General features: G+C 46.5%; 6 non-coding genes and 28 pseudogenes across 6 annotated transcripts; all 34 read right to left on the bottom strand.

The window, feature by feature from the left end:
* Window positions 1–76: 76 nt before the first annotated feature.
* On the bottom strand, window positions 77–195 carry LOC148240966 (5S ribosomal RNA; annotated as a pseudogene).
* A 563-nt stretch (window positions 196–758) lies between these two features.
* On the bottom strand, window positions 759–877 carry LOC148240965 (5S ribosomal RNA; annotated as a pseudogene).
* Window positions 878–1,085: 208 nt separating this feature from the next.
* LOC148240964 (5S ribosomal RNA) lies at window positions 1,086–1,204 on the bottom strand (annotated as a pseudogene).
* Window positions 1,205–1,767: 563 nt separating this feature from the next.
* LOC148240963 (5S ribosomal RNA) lies at window positions 1,768–1,886 on the bottom strand. Its single transcript, XR_015815230.1, has one exon. It is a non-coding gene; the product is annotated as a 5S ribosomal RNA (ribosomal RNA).
* Window positions 1,887–2,448: 562 nt separating this feature from the next.
* On the bottom strand, window positions 2,449–2,567 carry LOC148240962 (5S ribosomal RNA; annotated as a pseudogene).
* A 205-nt stretch (window positions 2,568–2,772) lies between these two features.
* On the bottom strand, window positions 2,773–2,891 carry LOC148240961 (5S ribosomal RNA). The gene has a single exon (XR_015815462.1). It is a non-coding gene; the product is annotated as a 5S ribosomal RNA (ribosomal RNA).
* A 560-nt stretch (window positions 2,892–3,451) lies between these two features.
* LOC148240960 (5S ribosomal RNA) lies at window positions 3,452–3,570 on the bottom strand (annotated as a pseudogene).
* Window positions 3,571–4,133: 563 nt separating this feature from the next.
* On the bottom strand, window positions 4,134–4,252 carry LOC148240959 (5S ribosomal RNA). Its single transcript, XR_015814956.1, has one exon. It is a non-coding gene; the product is annotated as a 5S ribosomal RNA (ribosomal RNA).
* A 562-nt stretch (window positions 4,253–4,814) lies between these two features.
* LOC148240958 (5S ribosomal RNA) lies at window positions 4,815–4,933 on the bottom strand (annotated as a pseudogene).
* A 209-nt stretch (window positions 4,934–5,142) lies between these two features.
* On the bottom strand, window positions 5,143–5,261 carry LOC148240957 (5S ribosomal RNA; annotated as a pseudogene).
* A 560-nt stretch (window positions 5,262–5,821) lies between these two features.
* Window positions 5,822–5,940, bottom strand: LOC148240956 (5S ribosomal RNA; annotated as a pseudogene).
* A 208-nt stretch (window positions 5,941–6,148) lies between these two features.
* LOC148240955 (5S ribosomal RNA) lies at window positions 6,149–6,267 on the bottom strand (annotated as a pseudogene).
* A 204-nt stretch (window positions 6,268–6,471) lies between these two features.
* Window positions 6,472–6,589, bottom strand: LOC148240954 (5S ribosomal RNA; annotated as a pseudogene).
* A 561-nt stretch (window positions 6,590–7,150) lies between these two features.
* Window positions 7,151–7,269, bottom strand: LOC148240953 (5S ribosomal RNA; annotated as a pseudogene).
* A 206-nt stretch (window positions 7,270–7,475) lies between these two features.
* Window positions 7,476–7,594, bottom strand: LOC148240952 (5S ribosomal RNA; annotated as a pseudogene).
* Window positions 7,595–7,804: 210 nt separating this feature from the next.
* LOC148240951 (5S ribosomal RNA) lies at window positions 7,805–7,923 on the bottom strand (annotated as a pseudogene).
* A 204-nt stretch (window positions 7,924–8,127) lies between these two features.
* LOC148240950 (5S ribosomal RNA) lies at window positions 8,128–8,245 on the bottom strand (annotated as a pseudogene).
* A 560-nt stretch (window positions 8,246–8,805) lies between these two features.
* Window positions 8,806–8,924, bottom strand: LOC148240949 (5S ribosomal RNA). The gene has a single exon (XR_015815470.1). It is a non-coding gene; the product is annotated as a 5S ribosomal RNA (ribosomal RNA).
* Window positions 8,925–9,129: 205 nt separating this feature from the next.
* On the bottom strand, window positions 9,130–9,248 carry LOC148240948 (5S ribosomal RNA; annotated as a pseudogene).
* A 563-nt stretch (window positions 9,249–9,811) lies between these two features.
* On the bottom strand, window positions 9,812–9,930 carry LOC148240947 (5S ribosomal RNA; annotated as a pseudogene).
* Window positions 9,931–10,134: 204 nt separating this feature from the next.
* LOC148240946 (5S ribosomal RNA) lies at window positions 10,135–10,252 on the bottom strand (annotated as a pseudogene).
* A 560-nt stretch (window positions 10,253–10,812) lies between these two features.
* On the bottom strand, window positions 10,813–10,931 carry LOC148240945 (5S ribosomal RNA; annotated as a pseudogene).
* Window positions 10,932–11,135: 204 nt separating this feature from the next.
* LOC148240944 (5S ribosomal RNA) lies at window positions 11,136–11,253 on the bottom strand (annotated as a pseudogene).
* A 562-nt stretch (window positions 11,254–11,815) lies between these two features.
* On the bottom strand, window positions 11,816–11,934 carry LOC148240943 (5S ribosomal RNA; annotated as a pseudogene).
* Window positions 11,935–12,026: 92 nt separating this feature from the next.
* Window positions 12,027–12,145, bottom strand: LOC148240942 (5S ribosomal RNA; annotated as a pseudogene).
* A 559-nt stretch (window positions 12,146–12,704) lies between these two features.
* Window positions 12,705–12,823, bottom strand: LOC148240941 (5S ribosomal RNA; annotated as a pseudogene).
* A 561-nt stretch (window positions 12,824–13,384) lies between these two features.
* Window positions 13,385–13,503, bottom strand: LOC148240940 (5S ribosomal RNA). The gene has a single exon (XR_015814347.1). It is a non-coding gene; the product is annotated as a 5S ribosomal RNA (ribosomal RNA).
* A 562-nt stretch (window positions 13,504–14,065) lies between these two features.
* On the bottom strand, window positions 14,066–14,184 carry LOC148240939 (5S ribosomal RNA; annotated as a pseudogene).
* Window positions 14,185–14,389: 205 nt separating this feature from the next.
* LOC148240938 (5S ribosomal RNA) lies at window positions 14,390–14,507 on the bottom strand (annotated as a pseudogene).
* A 561-nt stretch (window positions 14,508–15,068) lies between these two features.
* On the bottom strand, window positions 15,069–15,187 carry LOC148240937 (5S ribosomal RNA). The gene has a single exon (XR_015815658.1). It is a non-coding gene; the product is annotated as a 5S ribosomal RNA (ribosomal RNA).
* A 205-nt stretch (window positions 15,188–15,392) lies between these two features.
* LOC148240936 (5S ribosomal RNA) lies at window positions 15,393–15,510 on the bottom strand (annotated as a pseudogene).
* A 560-nt stretch (window positions 15,511–16,070) lies between these two features.
* LOC148240935 (5S ribosomal RNA) lies at window positions 16,071–16,189 on the bottom strand (annotated as a pseudogene).
* Window positions 16,190–16,398: 209 nt separating this feature from the next.
* Window positions 16,399–16,517, bottom strand: LOC148240934 (5S ribosomal RNA; annotated as a pseudogene).
* Window positions 16,518–17,497: 980 nt separating this feature from the next.
* On the bottom strand, window positions 17,498–17,615 carry LOC148240933 (5S ribosomal RNA; annotated as a pseudogene).
* Window positions 17,616–17,627: the final 12 nt, after the last annotated feature.

Raw genomic sequence — 17,627 nt, 5'->3', positions numbered from 1 at the left:
CACATTTGCGAATAAATCTGCGGACCATAATTAAAGTCGCGCGTAACGTCGAACGGCACATCTGAAAAAAAGAAAATGGGTGCAACACGAGAACTTCCCAGGAGGTAACCCATCATTGTACTACTTTCGCCAAAGCACACTTAACTACGTAGTTCTGATGGGATCCGTTGCATTTGTGCTGGTATGATCGCACCCGTTTAATTCCGCGCTGCAAATACATAAACTCCTTCTCCTTTCTTCCCCCTCCTGTCATTTGTTTCCTTATGTGTGCGTACTGCACCTCCCGTGCTCGTTCTAATATCAAGTAAAATGCTACGGTGCCGTGACTCACATTTGCGAATAAACCGGAGAACCATAATACAAGTCGCGCGTATCGTCGAAAGAATCATCTGCAAAAAAATGGGTGCTACACGAGGACTTCCTAAGAAAATGGGTGAAATATAAGAACTTCGCATGAGGTCACCCATCCTAGTGCTTCTCTCGCCCAAACACCCTTAACTTGCGGAGTTCTGATAGAATCCGTTGCATTGGTGCTGGTATGATTGCTCATGCTTCATACTGCGCTGCAAATACATACACTTTTTCTTCCTCCATCCCCCCTCCCGTCATTTGTTTCCTTGTGCGTGCACTCTGCATCTCACTTTCTCGTTCTAATATCGATTAAAATGCCCCTTCTTCTTGACTCACATTTGCGTATGAACTAGTGGACTCTAGTTCCAGTTGCGCGTAACGTCGAACGACCTGTCTGAAAAAAAAAATTAGTGCGATAAGAGGACTTCCCAGGAGGTCACCCATCCGAGTACTACTCTCGCCCAAACACACTTAACTGCGGAATTCTGATGGGATCCGGTGCATTAGTGCTGGTATGATCGAACCTGTTTAATTTCCCGCTGCAAATACATAAACTCCTTCTCCTTTCTTCCCCCTCTCGTCATTTGTTTCCTTGTGGGTGCGCACTGCACCTCTCGTTCTCGTTCAAATATCAAGTAAAATGCCACGGCGCCGTGACTCACATTTGCGAATAAATCTGCGGACAATAATTAAAGTCGCGCGTAACTTCGAACGGCACATCTGAAAAAAAGAAAATGGGGCAACACGAGAACTTCCCAGGAGGTAACCCATCATTGTACTACTCTCGCCCAAGCACACTTAACTGCGGAGTTCTGAGGGGATCCGGTGCATTAATGTTGGTATGATCGCACCCGTTTAATTCTGCGCCGCAAATACATAAACTCCTTCTCCTTTCTTCCCCCTCCCGTCATTTGTCGCCTTGTGCGTGCGCACTGCACCTCCCGTGCTCGTTCTAATATAAAGTAAAATGCTACGGTTCCGTGACTCACATTTGCGAATAAACCTTAGGACCATAATTCAAGTCGCGCGTATCGTCGAAAGAATCATCTGCAAAAAAATGGGTGCAACACGAGGACTTCCTAAGAAAATGGGTGAAATATAAGGACTTCGCAAGAGGTCACCCATCCTAGTGCTACTCTCGCCCAAGGACCCTTAACTTGCGGAGTTCTGATAGAATCCGTTGCATTGGTGCTGGTATGATTGCTCATGTTTCATTCTGCGCTGCAAATACATACACTTTTTCTCCCTCCATCCCCCCTCCCGTAATTTGTTTCCTTGTGCGTGCACTCTGTATCTCTCCTTCTAGTTCTAATTTCGATTAAAATGCCCCTGCTTCTTGACTCACATTTGCGTATAAACCAATGGAACCTAGTTCCAGTCGCACATAACGTCGAACGACCCGTCTGAAAAAAAAAATTAGTGCGACATGAGGACTTCCCAAGAGGTCACCCATCCGAGTACTACTCTCGCCCAAGCACACTTAACTGCGGAGTTCTGATGGGATCCGGTGCATTAGTGCTGGTATGATCGCACCCGTTTAATTTCGCGCTGCAAATACATAAACTCCTTCTCCTTTTTTCCCCCTCCCGTCATTTCTTTCCATGTGCGTGCGCACTGCACCTCCCATGCTCGTTCTAATATCAAGTAAAATGCTATGGTGTCGTGACTCACATTTGTGAATAAATCTGAGGACCATAATTCAAGTCGCGCGTATCGTCGAAAGAATCATCTGCAAAAAAATGGGTGAAACACGAGGACTTCCTAAGAAAATGGGTGAAATATAAGGTCTTCGCAGGAGGTCACCCATCCTAGTGCTACTCTCGCCCAAACACCCTTAACTTGCGGAGTTCTGATAGAACCCGTTGCATTGGTGCTGGTATGATTGCTCATGTTTCATTCTGCGCTGCAAATACATACACTTTTTCTCCCTCCATCCCCCCTCCCTTCATTTGTTTCCTTGTGCATACACTCTGCATCTCTCCTTCTCGTTCTAATATCAAGTAATATGCCCCGGCACCGTGACTCACATTTGCAAATGAACCAGCGGTTTATAATTCCATTTGCGCGTAACGTCGAACAACCCATCCGAAAAAAAAATATGTGCAACACGAGGGCTTCCCAAGTTGTCACCCATCCGAGTACTACTCTTGACTAGGCACACTTAACTGCGGAGTTCTGATGGGATCCGGAGCTTTAGTGCTGGTATGATCGCACTTGTTTAATTTTGCGCTACAAATACATAAACTCCTTCTCCTTTCTTCCCCCTCCCGTCATTTGTTTCCTTGTGCGTTCACACTTCACCTCTCATTCTCGTTCTAATATCGATTAAAATGCCCCTACTTCTTGACTCACATTATTGTATAAACCAGCAGACCCTAGTTCCAGACGCGCGTACCGTCGAACGACCCGTCTGAAAAAAAATTGGTGCGACACGAGGACTTCCCAGGAGGTCACCCATCCGAGTACTAATCTCGCCCAAGCACACTTCACTGTGGAGTTCTGATGGGATCCGATGCATTAGTGCTGGTATGATCGCACCAGTTTAATTTCGCGCTGCAAATACATAAACTCATTCCCCTTTCTTCCCCCTCCCGTCATTTGTTTCCTTGTGCGTGCGCACTGCACCTCCCGTTCTCGTTCTAATATAAAGTAAATTGCTACAGCGCCATGAATCACATTTGCGAATAAACCTGAGGACCATAATTCAAGTCGCGCGTAATGTCGAAAGAATCATCTGCAAAAAAATGGGTGCAACACGAGGACTTCACAAGAAAATGGGTGAAATATAATGACTTCGCAGGAGGTAACACATGCTAGTACTACTCTCGCCCAAGCACCCTTAGCTACGGTGTTCTGATAGAATCCGTTGCATTAGTGCTGGTATGATTGCACCTTTTTCATTTCGTGCTGAAAATACATACACTCCTTCTCCTTCCCTCCCCCTCCCATCAATTGTTTCCTTGTGCGTTCACACTGCACCTCTCCTTCTCGTTCTAATATCGATTAAAATGCCCCTGTTTCTTGACTCACATTTTGTGGATAAACCAGCGGACCCTAGTTCCAGTCGCGCGTAACGTCGAACAACCCGTCTGAAAAAAAATTGGTACGACACGAGGACTTCCCAGGAGGTCACCCATCTGACTACTACTCTCGCCCAAGCACACTTAACTGCGGAGTTCTGAGGGGATCCGGTGTATTAGTGCTGGTATGATCACACCCGTTTAATTCTGCGCCGCAAATACATAAACTCCTTCTCCTTTCTTCCCCCTCCTGTCATATGTCGCCTTGTGCGTGCGCACTGCACCTCCCGTGCTCGTTCTAATATAAAGTAAAATGCTACGGTTTCGTGACTCACATTTGCGAATAAACCTTAGGACCATAATTCAAGTCGCGCGTATCGTCGAAAGAATCATCTGCAAAAAAATGGGTGCAACACGAGGACTTCCTAAGAAAATGGGTGAAATATAAGGACTTCGCAAGAGGTCACCCATCCTAGTGCTACTCTCGCCCAAGGACCCTTAACTTGCGGAGTTCTGATAGAATCCGTTGCATTGGTGCTGGTATGATTGCTCATGTTTCATTCTGCGCTGCAAATACATACACTTTTTCTCCCTCCATCCCCCCTCCCGTAATTTGTTTCCTTGTGCGTGCACTCTGTATCTCTCCTTCTAGTTTTAATTTCGATTAAAATGCCCCTGCTTCTTGACTCACATTTGCGTATAAACCAATGGAACCTAGTTCCAGTCGCACATAACGTCGAACGACCCGTCTGAAAAAAAAAATTAGTGCGACACGAGGACTTCCCAAGAGGTCACCCATCCGATTACTACTCTCGCCCAAGCACACTTAACTGCGGAGTTCTGATGGGATCCGGTGCATTAGTGCTGGTATGATCGCACCTGTTTAATTTCGCGCTGCAAATACATAAACTCCTTCTCCTTTCTTCCCCCTCCCGTCATTTCTTTCCATGTGCGTGCGCACTGCACCTCCCATGCTCGTTCTAATATCAAGTAAAATGCTACGGTGTCGTGACTCACATTTGCGAATAAACCTGAGGACCATAATTCAAGTCGCGCGTATCGTCGAAAGAATCATCTGCAAAAAAATGGGTGCAACACGAGGACTTCCTAAGAAAATGGGTGAAATATAAGTACTTCGCAGGAGATCACCCATCCTAGTGCTACTCTCGCCCAAGCACCCTTCACTTGCAGAGTTTTGATAGAATCCGTTGCATTGGTGCTGGTATGATGGCTCATGTTTCATTCTGCGCTGCAAATACATACACTTTTTCACCCTCCATCCCCCCTCCCGTCATTTGTTTCCTTGTGCGTGCACTCTGCATCTCTCCTTCCCTTTCTAATATCGATTAAAATGCCCCTGCTTTTTGACTCATATTTGCGTATAAACCAGTGGACCCTAGTTCCAGTCGCGCGTAACGTCGAACGACCCGTCTGAAAAAAAGAGTAGTGCGACACGAGGACTTCCTAGGAGGTCACCCATCCGAGTACTACTCTCCCCAAAGCACACTTAACTGCGGAGTTCTGATGGGATCCGGTGCATCAGTGCTGGTATGATCGCAACTGTTTAATTTCGCACTGCAAATACATAAACTCCTTCTCCTTTCTTCCCCCTCCCGTCATTTGTTTCCTTGTGCGTGCGCACTGCACCTCTCGTTCTCGTTCAAATATCAAGTAAAATGCCACGGCGCCGTGACTCACATTTGCGAATAAATCTGTAGACCATAATTAAAGTCGCGCGTAACGTCGAACGACACATCTAAAAAAAAAAAAATGGGTGCAACACGAGGGCTTCCCAGGTGGTCAACCATCCGAGTACTACCTTCGCCCAAGAACACTTAACTGCGGAGTTTTGATGGGATCCGGAGCTTTAGTGCTGGTATGATCGCACCTGTTTAATTTCGCGTTGCAAATACATACACTCCTTCTCCTTTCTTCCCCCTCCCGTCATTTGTTTCCTTGTGCGTTCACACTTCACCTCTCATTCTCGTTCTAATATCGATTAAAATGCCCCTACTTCTTGACTCACATTTGCGTATAAACCAGCGGACCCTAGTTCCAGACGCGCGTAACGTCGAACGACCCGTCTGAAAAAAAAGTGGTGCGACACGAGGACTTCACAAGAAAATGGGTGAAATATAAGGACTTCGCAGGAGGTAACCCATGCTAGTACTACTCTCGCCCAAGCACCCTTACCTACGGAGTTCTGATAGAATCCGTTGCATTAGTGCTGGTATTATCGCACCTGTTTCATTCCGTTCTGAAAATACATACACTCCTTCCCCTTCCCTCCCCCTCCCATCAATTGTTTCCTTGTGCGTTCACACTGCACCTCTCCTTCTCGTTCTAATATCGATTAAAATGCCCCTGCTTCTTGACTCACATTTGTGTATAAACCAGTGGACCCTAGTTCCAGTCGCGCGTAACGTTGAACGACCCGTCTGAAAAAAAAATTAGTGCGACACGAGGACTTCCCAAGAGGTCACCCATCCGAGTACTACTCTCGCCCAAACACACTTAACTGCGGAGTTCTGTTGGGATCCGGTGCATTAGTGCTGGTATGATCGCACCTGTTTAATTTCGCCTGCAAATACATAAACTCCTTCTCCTTCCTTCCCCCTCCCGTCATTTACTTCCTTGTGCGTGCGCACTGCACCTCTCGTTCTCGTTCAAATATCAAGTAAAATGCCACGGCGCCGTGACTCACATTTGCGAATAAATCTGCGGAGCATAATTAAATTCGCGCGTAACGTCGAACGGCACATCTGAAAAAAAGAAAATGGGTGGAACACGAGAACTTCCCAGGAGGTAACCCATCATTGTACTACTTTCGCCAAAGCACACTTACCTGCGGAGTTCTGATGGGATCCGGTGCATTTGTGATGGTGTGACCGCACCTGTTTAATTTCGTGCTGAAAATACATACACTCCTTCTTCCCTCCCCCCCTCCCATCATTTGTTTCCTTGTGCGTTCACACTGCACCTCTCCTTCTCGTTCTAATAACGATAAAAATGCCCCTGATTCTTGACTCACATTTGCGTATAAACCAGCGGACCATAGTTCCAGTCGCGCGTAACGTCGAACGACCCATCTAAAAAAAAATTTTTGCGATACGAGGACTTCCCAAGAGGTCACCCATCCGAGTACTACTCTCGCCCAAGCACACTTAACTGCAGAATTCTGATGGGATCCAGTGCATTAGTGCTGGTATGATGCCACTTGTTTAATTTTGCGCTTCAAATACATACACTCCTTCTCTTTTCTTCCTCCTCCCGTCATTTGTTTCCTTGTGAGTGCGCACTGCACCTCCCGTACTCATTCTAATATCAAGTAAAATGCCACGGCGCCGGGACTCAAATTTGCGAATAAACCTGCGGGCCATAAATCAAGTCGCGCGTAATGTCGAAAGAATCATCTGCAAAAAGATGGGTGCAACACGAGGACCTCCCAAGAAAATGGGTGAAATATAAGGACTTCGCAGGAGGTCACCCATCCGGGTACTTTTCTCGCCCAAGCACCCTTAAGTGCGGAGTTCTGATAGAATCTGTTGCATTAGTTCTGGTATGATCCATCATGTTTCTTTCTGCACTGTAAATACATACACTCTTTCTCCTTCCATCCCCCCTCCCATCATTTGTTTCCTTGTGCGTGCACTCTGCATCTCTATTTCTCGTTCTAATATCAAGTAATATGCCCCGGCACCGTGACTCACCTTTGCAAATGAACCAGCGGATTATAATTCCATTCGCGCGTAACGTCGAACAACCCATCCGAAAAAAAATAGGTGCAACAGGAGGGCTTCCCAGGTGGTCACCCATCCGAGCAATACCCTCGCCCAAGCACACTTAACTGCGGAGTTCTGATGGGATCCGGAGCTTTAGTGCTGGTATGATCGCACCTGTTTAATTTCGCGCTGCAAATACATACACTCCTTCTCCTTTCTTCCCCCACCCGTCATTTGTTTCCTTGTGCGTTCACACTTCACCTCTAATTCTCGTTCTAATATCGATTAAAATGCCCCTGCTTCTTGACTCACATTTGCGTATAATCCAGCGGACCCTAGTTCCAGACGCGCGTAACGTCGAACGATCCGTCTGAAAAAAAAATTGGTGCGACACGAGGACTTCCTAGGAGGTCACCCATCCAAGTACTAATCTCGCCCAAGCACACTTAACTGCGAAGTTCTGATGGGATCCGGTGCATTAATGCTGTTATGATCGCACCTGTTTAATTTCGCGCTGCAAATACATAAACTCATTCTCCTTTCTTCCCCCTCCTGCCATTTGTTTCCTTGTGCGTGCGCACTGCACCTCCCGTGCTCGTTCTAATATCAAGTAAAATGCTACGGTGCCGTGACTCACATTTACGAATAAACCTGAGGACCATAATTTAAGTCGTGCGTATCGTCGAAAGAATCATCTGCAAAAAAAGAAAATGGGTGCAATACGAGAACTTCCCAGGAGGTAACCCATCATTGTACTACTTTCGCCAAAGCACACTTTACTTCGGAGTTCTGATAGGATCCGGTGCATTTGTTCTGGTGTAACCGCACCTGTTTAATTTCGTGCTGAAAATACATACACTCCTTCTTCCCTCCCCCCCTCCCATCATTTGTTTCCTTGTGCGTTCACACCGCACCTCTCCTTCTCGTTCTAACATCGATAAAAATTCCCCTGATTTTTGACTCATATTTGCGTATAAACCAGCGGACCATAGTTCCAGTCGCGCGTAACGTCGAACGACCCATCTGAAAAAAAATTATTGCGATACGAGGACTTCCCAAGAGGTCACCCATCCGAGTACTACTCTCGCCCAAACACACTTAACTGCAGAGTTCTGATGGGATCTAGTGCATTAGTACTGGTATGATGCCACTTGTTTAATTTGCGCTTCAAATACATACAATCCTTCTCTTTTCTTCCTCCTCCCGTCATTTGTTTCCTTGTGCGTGCGCACTGCACCTCCCGTACTCGTTCTAATATCAAGTAAAATGCCACGGCGCCGTGACTCAAATTTGCGAATAAACCTGCGGACCATAAATCAAGTCGCGCGTAAAGTCGAAAGAATCATCTGCAAAAAGATGGGTGCAACACGAGGACCTCCCAAGAAAATGGGTGAAATATAAGGACTTCGCAGGAGGTCACCCATCCGAGTACTTTTGTCGCCCAAGCACCCATAACTGCGGAGTTCTGATAGAATCCGTTGCATTAGTGCTGGTATGATCCCTCATGTTTCATTCTGCACGCTAAATACATACACTCTTTCTCCTTCTATCCCCCATCCCGTCATTTGTTTCCTTGTGCGTGCACTCTGCATCTCTGTTTCTCGTTCTAATATCAAGTAATATGCCCCGGCACCGTGACTCACCTTTGCAAATGAACCAGCGGTTTATAATTCCATTCGCGCGTAACGTCGAACAACCCATCCGAAAAAAAATAGGTGCAACACGAGGGCTTCCCAGGTGGTCATCCATCCGAGTACTACCCTCGCCCAAGAACACTTAACTGCGGAGTTCTGATGGGATCCGGAGCTTTAGTGCTAGTATGATCGCACCTATTTAATTTCGCGCTGCAAATACATACACTCTTTCTCCTTTCCTCCCCCTCCCGTCATTTGTTTCCTTGTGCGTTCACACTTCACCTCTCATTCTCGTTCTAATATCGATTAAAATGCCCCTGCTTCTTGACTCACATTTGCGTATAAACCAGCGGACCCTAGTTCCAGACGCGCGTAACGTCGAACGACCCGTCTGAAAAAAAATTGGTGCGACACAAGGACTTCCCAGGAGGTCACCCATCCGAGTACTAATCTCACCCAAGCACACTTCACTGCGGAGTTCTGATCTGATCCGGTGCATTAGTGCTTGTATGATCGCACCTGTTTAATTTTGCGCTACAAATACATAAACTCATTCCCCTTTCTTCCCCCTCCCGTCATTTGTTTCCTTGTGCGTGCGCACTGCACCTCCCGTTCTCGTTCTAATATCAAGTAAAATGCTACAGCGTCGTGACTCACATTTGCTAATAAACCTGAGGACCATAATTCGAGTCGCGCGTAAGGTCGAAAGAATCATCTGCAAAAAAATGGGTGCAACACGAGGACTTCACAAGAAAATGGGTGAAATATAAGGACTTCGCAGGTGGTAACCCATGCTAGTACTAGTCTCGCCCAAACACCCTTACCTACGGAGTTCTGTTAGAATCCGTTGCATTAGTGCTGGTATGATCGCACCTGTTTCATTTCGCGCTGCATAAACATACAATCCTTCTCCTTTCTTCCCCCTCCCGTCATTTGTTTCCTTGTGCGTGCGCACTGCACCTCTCGTTCTCGTTCAAATATCAAGTAAAATGCCACGGCGCCGTGACTCACATTTGCGAATAAATCTTCGGACCATAATTAAAGTCGCGCGTAACGTCGAACGGCACATCTGAAGAAAAGAAAATGAGTGCAACACGAGAACTTCCCATGAGGTAACCCATCATTGTACTACTTTCGCCAAAGCACACTTAACTACGGAGTTCTGATGGGATCCGGTGCATTTGTGCTGGTGTGACCGCACCTGTTTAATTTTGTGCTGAAAATACATACACTCCTTCTTCCCTCCCCCCCTCCCATCATTTGTTTCCTTGTGCGTTCACACTGCACCTCTCCTTCTCGTTCTAATATCGATTAAAATGCCCCTGATTCTTGACTCACATTTGCGTATAAACCAGCGGACCGTAGTTCTAGTCGCGCGTAACGTCGAACGACCCATCTGAAAAAAAATTGTTGCGATACGAGGACTTCCCAAGAGGTCACCCATCTGAGTACTATTCTCGCCCAAGCACACTTAACTGCAGAGTTCTAATGGGATCCACTGCAGTAGTGCTGGTATGATGCCACTTGTTTAATTTTGCGCTTCAAATATATACACTCATTCTCTTTTCTTCCTCATCCCGTCATTTGTTTCCTTGTGCGTGCGCACTGCACCTCCCGTACTCGTTCTAATATCAAGTAAAATGCCACGGCGCCGTGACTCACATTTGCGAATAAATCTGCGGACCATAAATCAAGTCGCGCGTAACGTTGAAAGAATCATCTGCAAAAAGATGGGTGCAACACGAGGACCTTCCAAGAAAATGGGTGAAATATAAGGACTTCGCAGGAGGTCACCCATCCGAGTACTTTTCTCTCCCAAGCACCCTTAACTGCCGAGTTCTGATAGAATCCGTTGCATTAGTGCTGGTATGATCCCTCATGTTTCATTCTGCACTGCAAATACATACACTCTCTCTTCTTCCATCCCCCCTCCCGTCATTTGTTTCCTTGTGCGTGCACTCTGTATCTCTCTTTCTTGTCTAATATCAAGTAATATGCCCCGGCACCGTGACTCACCTTTGTAAATGAACCAGCGGTTTATAATTCCATTCGCGCGTAACGTCGAACAACCCATCCGAAAAAAAATAGTTGCAACACGAAGGCTTCCCAAGTGGTCACCCATCCGAGTACTACTCTCGCCCAAACACACTTAACTGCGGAGTTCTGATGGGATCCGGTGCATTTGTGCTGGTGTGACCGCACCTGTTTAATTTCGCGCTACAAATACATACACTCCTCCTTTCTTCCCCCTCCCGTCATTTGTTTTCTTGTGCGTTCACACTTTACCTCTCATTCTCGTTCTAATATGGATTAAAATGCCCCTTCTTCATGACTCACATTTGCGTATAAACCAGCGGACCCTAGTTCCAGACGCGGGTAACGTCGAACGACCCGTCTGATAGAAAAATTAGTTCGACACGAGGACTTCACAGGAGGTCACCCATCCGAGTACTAATCTCGCCCAAGCACACTTAACTGCGGAGTTCTGATGGGATCAGGTGCATTACTGCTGGTATGATCGCAACTGTTTAATTTTGCGCTGCAAATACATAAACTCATTCCCCTTTCTTCGCCCTCCCGTCATTTGTTTCTTTGTGCGTGCGCACTGCAACTCTCGTTCTCGTTCAAATATCAAGTAAAATGCTATGGCGCCGTGACTCACATTTGCGAATAAATCTGCGGACCATTATTAAAGTCGCGCGTAACGTCGAACGGCACATCTGAAAAAAAGAAAATGGGTGCAACACGAGGACTTTGCAAGAAAATTGGTGAAATATAAGGACTTCGCAGGAGGTAACCCATGCTAGTACTACTCTCGCCCAAGCACCCTTAGCTACGGAGTTCTGATAGAATCCGTTCCATTAGTGCTGGTATGATCGCACCTGTTTCATTTCGTGCTGAAAATACATACACTCCTTCTCTTCCCTCCCCCTTCCATCAATTATTTCCTTGTGCGTTCACACTGCACCTCGCCTTCTCGTTCTAATATCGATTAAAATGCCCCTGCTTCTTGACTCACAATTGCGTATAAACCAGCGGACACCAGTTCAAGTCGCGTATAACGTCGAACGACCCGTCTGAAAAAAAATTGTTGCGACACGAGGACTTCCCAGGAGGTCACCCATCCGAGTACTACTCTCGCCCAAGCACACTTAACTGCGGAGTTATGATGGGATCCGGTGCATAAGTGGTGGTATGATCGCATCTGTTTAATTTTGCGCTGCAAATACATACACGTATAAACCAGCGGACCCTAGTTCCAGACGCGCGTAACGTCGAACGACCCGTCTGAAAAAAAATTGGTGCGACACGAGAACTTCCTAGGAGGTCACCCATCCGAGTACTAATCTCGCCCAAGCACACTTGACTGCGGAATTCTGATGGGATCCGGTGCAATAGTGCTGGTATGATCGCACCCGTTTAATTTTGTGCTACAAATACATAAACTCATTCCCCTTTCTTCCCCCTCCCGTCATTTGTTTCCTTATGCGTGCGCACTGCACCTCCCGTTCTCGTTCTAATATCAAGTAAAATGCCACAGCGCCGTGACTCACATTTGCAAATAAACCTGAGGACCATAATTCAAGTCGCGCGTAACGTCGAAAGAATCATCTGCAAAAAAATGGGTGCAACACGAGGACTTCACAAGAAAATGGGTGAAATATAAGGACTTCGCAGGAGGTAACCAATGCTAGTACTACTCTCGCCCAAGCACCCTTACCTACGGAGTTCTGATAGAATCCGTTGCATTAGTGCTGGTATGATCGTACCTATTTCATTTCATGCTGAAAATATATACACTCCTTCTCCTTCCCTCCCCCTCCCATCAATTATTTCCTTGTGCGTTCACACTGCACCTCTCTTTCTCGTTCTAATATCGATTAAAATGCCCCTGCTTCTTGATTCACAATTGCGTATAAACCAGCAGACCCTAGTTCCAGTCCTGCGTAATGTCGAACGACCCGTCTGAAAAAAAAATGTTGCGACACGAGGACTTCCCAGGAGGTCACCAATCCGAGTACTACTCTCGCCAAAGCACACTTAACTGCGGAGTTCTGACGGGATCCGGTGCATTAGTGCTGGTATGATCGCACCCGTTTAATTTCGCGCTGCAAGTACATAAACTTCTTCTCCTTTCTTCCCCCTCCTGTCATTTGTTTCCTTGTGCGTGCGCACTGCACCTCCCGTGCTCCTTCTCATATCAAGTAAAATGCTACGGTGCCGTGACTCACATTTGTGAATAAACCTGAGGACCATAATTCAAGTCGCGCGTATCGTCGAAAGAATCATCTGCAAAAAAATGGGTGGAACACGAGGACTTCCTAAGAAAATGGGTGAAATATAAGGACTTCGCATGAGGTCACCCATTCTAGTGCTACTCTCCCCCAAGCACCCTAAACTAGCGGAGTTCTGATAGAATCCGTTGCATTGGTGCTGGTATGATTGCTCATGTTTCATTCTGCGCTGCAAATACACACACTTTTTCTCCCTCCATCCCCCTCCCGTCATTTGTTTCCTTGTGCGTGCACACTACATCTCTCATTCTCGTTCTAATATCGATTAAAATGCCCCTGCTTCTTGACTCACATTTGCGTATAAACCAGTAGACCCTAGTTCTAGACGCGCGTAACGTCAAACGACCCGTCTGAAAAAAAAATTAGTGCGACACGAGGACTTCCCAAGAGGTCACCCATCCGAGTACTACTCTCGCCCAAGCACACTTAACTGCGGAGTTCTAACGGGATCCGGTGCATTAGTGCTGGTATGATCGCACCCGTTTAATTCCACGCTACAAATACGTAAACTCCTTCTCCTTTCTTCCCCCTCCCGTCATTTGTTTCCTTGTGCGTGCGCACTGCACCTCCTGTGCTCGTTCTAATATCAAGTAAAATGCTACGGTGCCATGACTCACATTTGCGAATAAACCTGAGGACCATAATTCAAGTCGCGCGTATCGTCGAAAGAATCATCTGCAAAAAAATGGGTGCAACACGAGGACTTCACAAGAAAATGGGTGAAATATAAGGACTTCACAGGAGGTAACCCATGCTAGTACTACTCTCGCCCAAGCACCCTTACCTACGGAGTTCCGATAGAATCCGTTGCATTAGTGCTGGTATGATCGCACCTGTTTCATTTCGCGCTGCAAATACATACACTCCTTCTCCTTTCTTCCCCCTCCCGTCATTTGTTTCCTTGTGCGTGCGCACTGCACCTCTCGTTCTCGTTCAAATATCAAGTCAAATGTCACGGCGCCGTGACTCACATTTGCGAATAAATCTGCGGACCATAATTAAAGTCGCGCGTAACGTCGAACGGCACATCTGAAAAAAAAAAATGGGTGCAACACGAGAACTTCCCAGAAGGTAACCCATCATTGTACAACTTTTGCCAAAGCACACATAACTGCGGAGTTCTGATGGGATCCGGTGCATTTGTGCTGGTGTGACCGCACATGTTTAATTTCGTGCTGAAAATACATACACTCCTTCCCTCCCCCCCTCCCATCATTTGTTTCCTTGTGCGTTCACACTACACCTCTCCTTCTTGTTCTAATATCGATTAAAATGCCCTTGATTCTTGACTCACATTTGCGTATAAACCAGCGGACCATAGTTCTAGTCGAGCGTAACGTCGAACGACCCATCTGAAAAAAAAAAAATTGTTGCGATACGAGGACTTCCCAAGAGGTCACCCATCCGAGTACTACTCTCGCCCAAGCACACTTAACTGCAGAGTTCTGATGGGATCCAGTGCATTAGTGCTGGTATGATGCCACTTGTTTAATTTTGTGCTTCAAATACATACACTCCTTCTCTTTTCTTCCTTCTCCCGTCATTTGTTTCCTTGTGCGTACGCACTGCACCTCCCGTACTCGTTCTAATATCAAGTAAAATGCCACGGCGCCGTGACTCACATTTGCGAATAAATCTGCGGATCATAAATCAAGTCGCGCGTAATGTCGAAAGAATCATCTGCAAAAAGATGGGTGCAACACGAGGACCTCCCAAGAAAATGGGTGAAATATAAGGACTTCGCAGGAGGTCACCCATCCGAGTACTTTTCTCGCCTAAGCACCCTTAACTGCGGAGTTCTGATAGAATCCGTTGCATTAGTGCTGGTATGATCCCTCATGTTTCATTCTGCACTGCAAATACATACACTCTTTCTCCTTCCATCCCCCCTCCCGTCATTTGTTTCCTTGTGCGTGCACTCTGCATCTCTCTTTCTCGTTCTAATATCAAGTAATATGCCCTGGCACCGTGACTAACCTTTGCAAATGAACCAGCGGTTTATAATTCCATTCGCGCGTAACGTCGAACAACCCATCCGAAAAAAAATAGGTGCAACACGAGGGCTTCCCAAGTGGTCACCCATCCGAGTACTACCCTCGCCCAAGCACACTTAACTGCGGAGTTCTGATGGGATCCGGAGCTTTAGTGCTGGTATTATCGCACCTATTTAATTTCGCGCAGCAAATACATACACTCCTTCCCCTTTTTTCCCCCTCTCCTCATTTGTTTCCTTGTGCGTTCACACTTCTCCTCTTATTCTCGTTCTAATATCGATTAAAATGCCCCTGCTTCTTGACTCACAATTGCGTATAAACCAGCGGACCCTAGTTCCAGACGCACGTAACGTCGAACGACCCGTCTGAAAAAAAATTGTTGCGATACGAGGACTTCTCAAGAGGTCACCCATCCGAGTACTACTCTCGACCAAGCACACTTAACTGCAGAGTTCTAATGGGATCCAGTGCATTAATGCTGGTATGATGCCACTTGTTTAATTTTGCGCTTCAAATACATACACTCCTTCTCTTTTCTTCCTCTTCCCGTCATTTGTTTCCTTGTGCGTGCGCAATGCACCTCCCGTACTTGTTTTAATATCAAGTAAAATGCCACGGCGCCGTGACTCATATTTGCGAATAAACTTGCGGACCATAAATCAAGTCGCGCGTAACGTCGAAAGAATCATCTGCAAAAAGATGGGTGCAACACGAGGACCTCCCAAGAAAATGGGTGAAATATAAGGACTTCGCAGGAGGTCACCCATCCGAGTACTTTTCTCGCCCAAGCACCCTTAACTGCGGAGTTCTGATAGAATCCGTTACATTAGTGCTGGTATGATCCCTCATGTTTCATTCTGCACTGCAAATACATACACTCTTTCTCCTCCCATCCCCCTCCCGTCATTTGTTTCCTTGTGCGTGCACTCTGCATCTTTCTTTCTCGTTCTAATATCAAGTAATATGCCCCGGCACCGTGACTCACCTTTGCAAATGAACCAGCGGTTTATAATTCCATTCGCGCATAACGTCGAACAACCCATCCGAAAAAAAATAGGTGCAACACGAGGGCTTTCCAGGAGGTCACTCATCCGAGTACTACTCTCACCCAAGCACACTTAACTGCGGAGTTCTGATGGGATCCGGGGCTGTAGTGCTGGTATGATCGCACCTGTTTAATTTCACGCTGCAAATACATACACTCATTCTCCTTTCTTCCCCCTCCCGTCATTTGTTTCCTTGTGCGTGCGCACTGCCCCTATCGTTCTCGTTCAAATATCAAGTAAAATACCACGACGCCGTGACTACCATTTGCGAATAAATCTGCGGACCATAATTAAAGTCGTGCGTAACGTCGAACGACACATCTGAAAAAAAGAAAATGGGTGCAACACAAGAACTTTCCAAGAGGTAACCCATCATTGTACTACTTTCGCCAAAGCACACTTAACTGCGGAGTTCTGATGGGATCCGGTGCATTAGTGCTGGTGTGACCGCACCTGTTTAATTTCGTGCTGAAAATACATACACTCCTCCTTCCCTCCCCCCTTCCCATCATTTGTTTCCTTGTGCGTTCACACTGCACCTCTCCTTCTCGTTCGAATATTGATTAAAATGCCCCGGATTCTTGACTCATATTTGCGTATAAACCAGCGGACCATAGTTCCAGTCGCGCGTAACGTCGAACGACCCATCTGAAAAAAAATTGTTGCGATACGAGGACTTCCAAGAGGTCACCCATCCGAGTACTACTCTCGCCTATGCACACTTAACTGCAGAGTTCTGATGGGATCCAGTGCAGTAGTGCTGGTATGATGCCACTTGTTTAATTTTGCGCTTCAAATACATACACACATTCTCGTTTTTTCCTCATCCCGTCATTTGTTTCCTTGTGCGTGCGCACTGCACCTCCCGTACTCGTTCTAATATCAAGTAAAATGCCACGGCACCGTGACTCACATTTGCGAATAAACCTGCGGACCATAAATCAAGTTGCGCATAACGTCGAAAGAATCATCTGCAAAAAGACGGGTGCAACACGAGGACCTCCCAAGAAAATGGGTGAAATATAAGGACTTCGTAGGAGGTCACCCATTCGAGAACTTTTTTCGCCCAAGCACCATTAACTGCGGAGTTCTGATAGAATCCGTTGTATTAGTGCTGATATAAGGACTTTGCAGGAGGTCACCCATCCTAGTGCTACTCTCGCCCAAGCACCCCTAACTTGCGGAGTTCTGATAGAATCCGTTGCATTGGTGCTGGTATGATTGCTCATGTTTCATTCTGCGCTGCAAATACATACACTTTTTCTCCCTCCATCCCCCCTCCCGTCATTTGTTTCCTTGTGCGTGCACTCTGCATCTCTCCTTCTCGTTCTAATATCGATTAAAATGCCCCTGCTTCTTGACTCACATTTGTGTATAAAGCAGTGGACCCTAGTTCCAGTCGCGCGTAACGTCGAACGACCCGTCTGAAAAAAAATTTGTGCGACACGAGGACTTTCCAGGAGGTCACCCATCCGAGTACTACTCTCGCCCATGCACTCTTATCTCGGAGTTCTGATGGGATCCGGTGCATTAGTGCTGGTTTGATCGCACCTGTTTAATTTTGC

Source organism: Carica papaya, chromosome 8, assembly GCF_054855325.1.
Source record: "Carica papaya isolate Zhongbai chromosome 8, ASM5485532v1, whole genome shotgun sequence".
Taxonomy (NCBI): domain Eukaryota; kingdom Viridiplantae; phylum Streptophyta; class Magnoliopsida; order Brassicales; family Caricaceae; genus Carica; species Carica papaya.
The sequence above is the reverse complement of the archived record's forward strand: the minus strand, read 5'-3'. Positions and strand labels throughout refer to the sequence as shown.